Below are 3,843 nucleotides of genomic sequence, written 5' to 3'. Positions count from 1 at the left end.
TCAGTTTTTGAGAAAAGAAAAGGGTTTATTGTAAGGTCAACCAGCAAGGAGACAGTAGGCAAGGCACTCTCAAATCCGTCTCCCTGATTTAAGGGCTGGATGCTGGATCTTCCTTGTTGAAAGACCCCTTACTTCATGAAGGACTCTGTTGGTTCAATTTCCAGTTTTTTAGCTCTGCAGATGGGAGATCTTTGGTTCCTGTGGTGCTCGAGGTCATCTGGAGGGCAAGGTCCTTCTCTTTTGCCCATGCTCAGCTTACATCCTACAAGACAACTTGTAAAACAACATGAAATAGGAAAATAGAACTAGATTAATCTAGCTTTGTATGGCTTCAGTGTCCTCATAAATGAGGCCCCAGAGAGCTTGTTCGTCCCTTCTACCATGCAAACATGGTGAAAAGGCCCTATCTATGAGGAAGAGGACCCTCACCAGACACAGATTTCCTGGCACCTTGATCTTGGACTCCCAACTTCCAGAACTGTAAGCAATCAATTTCAGTTCTTTATAAGCTACCCAGCTTATGGAATTTGTTATAGCAGCCTAAACAGACTAAGACACTCCCCTACACGACTTTTGTATATTCCTGGAATTTTCCATAAGAAAGAGGTGTTAAAATCCTCCAGTGGTTCCCCATCTTACTCATAGCAAAAGCCACCATCCTGACAGGGCCCCCTTCTCTTTGGACCATATCTCCTGTTACCTCCCCACTGACACTGCTCCAGCTATGGAGACCTCCTTGCTATTTGTCACCCATGTCAGGCACCCTCCCACACTAGGCCCTTGTGCCAGCTGTTCCCTGGGCCGGGCACACTCTTCCTCTGATAGCCCATGACTTCAACTCTGCTCACATGTCACTTGTTCAAAGAAGGCCACCCTGACCACTCTGCTTAAAATTGCAAACCCTCACTCACTTTTATCCCCCATAGGACTTGGTACTTCTAATATACTGTAAGATTGAGATTACTCACGGTGATTATTGCCGGTCTCTGTCACTGGGCTGTAAGCTCTATGGGACAGGGATCTCTTTATTTTGTTGTTCACTGATGCATCACCAGCTCCTAGAATAGTACGTGGCATACAGAAAGAGGTCAATAATAGAAGCAAGAGAGGGAGGGAGGGAAGGAAGGGGGCTTTAGTGTAACACTTTTCTAGGGGAAGGAGGCTACATATGAAAGCATTTTTAAAAATTCTCCTGGCATTTTATTTTAGCTTATTTGCTGTTCATTTTATTATAAGTTGACTCCTAGAATTAACCATCACACTTTGTCTGGTTAGTTCATATCAAACATAAAATCACGGGTGATTTCTTGGTCTAGAATATAGGCTGATCTTAGAATAAACTCCCCTGCAATGAAATCCCATGTATGTCGGTAGCTTGGAGGGGCATCCTGGAGGGCTGAAGCTGCACAACTGGGCCCTTCAGATCTGTGATCCAGGTGCACACACTGGACCTGCAGCAAGAATTGGGACAGCAACCTCGTGGAGTCCTGGGGCTCCCCAACAGGCTGACTACAGGCCACAGGGAAAGAACCAATGTGTGTGGAGGCGGTCGGAGTGGGGGAGGGGTATCGGCTAAACACCTCTGCCTTTCTCACCATAATCTGCAGGCATTGCTCCCTGGGGTGACCAAGGACCCATAGTGGGTTCCTGTACTGAGGCAAAGCCTTTGGTGAACTCTTGGTGGGTCAGGCGTTACCTTGGCTGCTTCAGAGCAAGTGATCTAGGGATGGGGCCAAAGGGAGCATTAGCAAACCACACAGGTGAGTTCCAATTGAGATGAGAAGGGATGGAAAGGGAGCCCACCTGAGTGTGGGGCTGAGCCCCACATAAAAACCAAACAGCCAGACTCCACCCACCAATGCCCCCCGTGGGCTGCCCCCCCCCCCCCCACAAGGCCATGCCCTTGAGGCAAGAGGAGGCTGCAGAGCCTGCAACAGAGACCCTTGCAGCTGGGAATCAGGCCACATGCTTTACCAAATGCAAACCAGCTCCCTGGAAACCTCCAGGGGAGAAGTGACTCAACACACATCCCAGAATGCACCCAGGCTCTTGGCAAACTCAGCTTACACCTCCTCCGCCTGCAGCTGCTGGGAATGTAAAGTGCCTCCTTTCTCTCCCTCCTGTGCTATTCACAGGGAGAGCAGACAAAGAAAGGCCTTACTTACCATCCTGGGCCTTCTATTGAAAGCTTTCTGAAAATGCAAATCTCTCAGAAGTGGATTCTTCTTTTCAAACGCTTTAAAGTTGTACATTCCCACCGAGAGCTGTTAAGCAGACCAAGATTTCCCTGGGCAGGAGGCTCCTTAAAAATAATATTTGCATTTAAAGGAAGCTGTGAAGTCAAGCTTGACAGTAAAAGATGAGAGCCTCACAAAGATGTGCAGGCGTGAAGCCCCACTTTTGCTGTCTGTACCCCACCCCACCTTGGCCTTGTTTCCTTCGTTCTTTCAATCCATACTACACTACAGGTATCCACATTAGTCCAGGGTGACTGGGGACTCAACATGACAGAGTTGTTGCCCACCAGGAGCTCAAATACAGTGAGCTGGACACGCCGCTAAATGAGCCAACTCGCCCACCCCCTCCAGGGACCCTGGGCCTGCCTGCTCCCTTCATCCCATAGAACCAGTGCCACTGTAGACAAGCCCAAGTACAAAGTGGCGCCATCCACCTCCTTCCCTCCCCCCTTCCCTTTACGAAAAGCCTCCTGACTTAAACAGAAACCCCTTTTGCTTCCACAAGGACGCAGTTCTCCACCATGATCCACGTTAGCATAATGACCCTCCTTGATGGTATCAGCCAGCCCTTGGCGCACTATATAAGCTCTACCACCCCCACGACCTGGTGCTGTCCCCTTTTTTAGGGCAGCCCTGGGCTGCTTGCTATTTCGAGCACAGCCCAACAGATTTCTTCCTTTAATAAAACTTGAACAGTACCCGGCATCTCGGCTCACTTTCTTTCATTATGGTGCCGAAACCCGGGAAGGGTTTTGGCTGACGTTGTGGACAGTCCCCTCTCTCTTGGGGAGACTGGCCCTTGGCCACCCGTCCTGAACCGGCCGAAACTGGGTACACTCGGGACTCTCTCTCCTTTTGCCTTTCAGACCAACACATCCAGCACCGGCCTCAATTCAGGGCGAGTCCGTGGGTCTGTCCTGCCTACTTCTACAGTTCCCCCAACTACTCTCTCTCTACGACTCAGGTCTCTATGAAGCCCAGGCGCCTGGCCAAAGGAACTCTTCTCATATCCCCCAGCTATTGAAGGACGCTTCACTAGCTGGTTGGTGGCTTTTTTTCTCTCGAAAAGCTGGACAACAGAGAGGACGCTCTTTGTTGGCACGCTTCTTCTACCAGGACTGACTGCCCTTTCTCACCCTCTACACGGGATCCTCACGATCCAAACCTCCATGCTCTACACTCTTGGGCTGTCTCCTGGCCAATTTCTTGGCCTCCAGGGAGACATTGAACCTAAACATCCCATCCCATTTTCTACTATACTCCACGCTCCACACCTCTGAGCTGTTCTACGCCTCTGGGCTGTCTCCTGGCCAATTTCTCAGCCACCAGGGAGACATTAAAACTCAAACGCCTCATTACAATGGATCCCAGTGGCCACAAGATGGCACTCGATTTAGACACTCACCGAAATGGCAAAAGCTGTAGAGGTTCCTTGTTCAGGCCTTTTCCTATCTCTGAACGCATTATTCTCTCTGTCAAAACTGTCCTATGTCTCAAATTCTCCTAGCTCATGCTCAAGCTCTCCTTCCAGACTCAGATCAATCTTCTGATCCGTCAGCCCTCCACATTTCTCTCTCTTCCCCACACCTGGCCTCCAGACACTCAT

General features: G+C 49.8%; 1 long non-coding RNA gene across 1 annotated transcript; it reads right to left on the bottom strand.

The window, feature by feature from the left end:
- On the bottom strand, positions 1–2,300 carry LOC103605711. Its single transcript, XR_551801.1, has 3 exons — positions 2,166–2,300; positions 969–1,058; positions 1–262 (listed from the first exon to the last, which is right to left on the bottom strand). It is a non-coding gene; the product is annotated as an uncharacterized LOC103605711 (long non-coding RNA).
- Between the last annotated feature and the right edge of the window lie 1,543 nt (positions 2,301–3,843).

This window comes from Galeopterus variegatus, unplaced genomic scaffold, assembly GCF_000696425.1.
Source record: "Galeopterus variegatus unplaced genomic scaffold, G_variegatus-3.0.2 Scaffold6009, whole genome shotgun sequence".
Lineage (NCBI taxonomy): Eukaryota > Metazoa > Chordata > Mammalia > Dermoptera > Cynocephalidae > Galeopterus > Galeopterus variegatus.
This window is presented reverse-complemented; position numbering and strand designations above follow the sequence as displayed.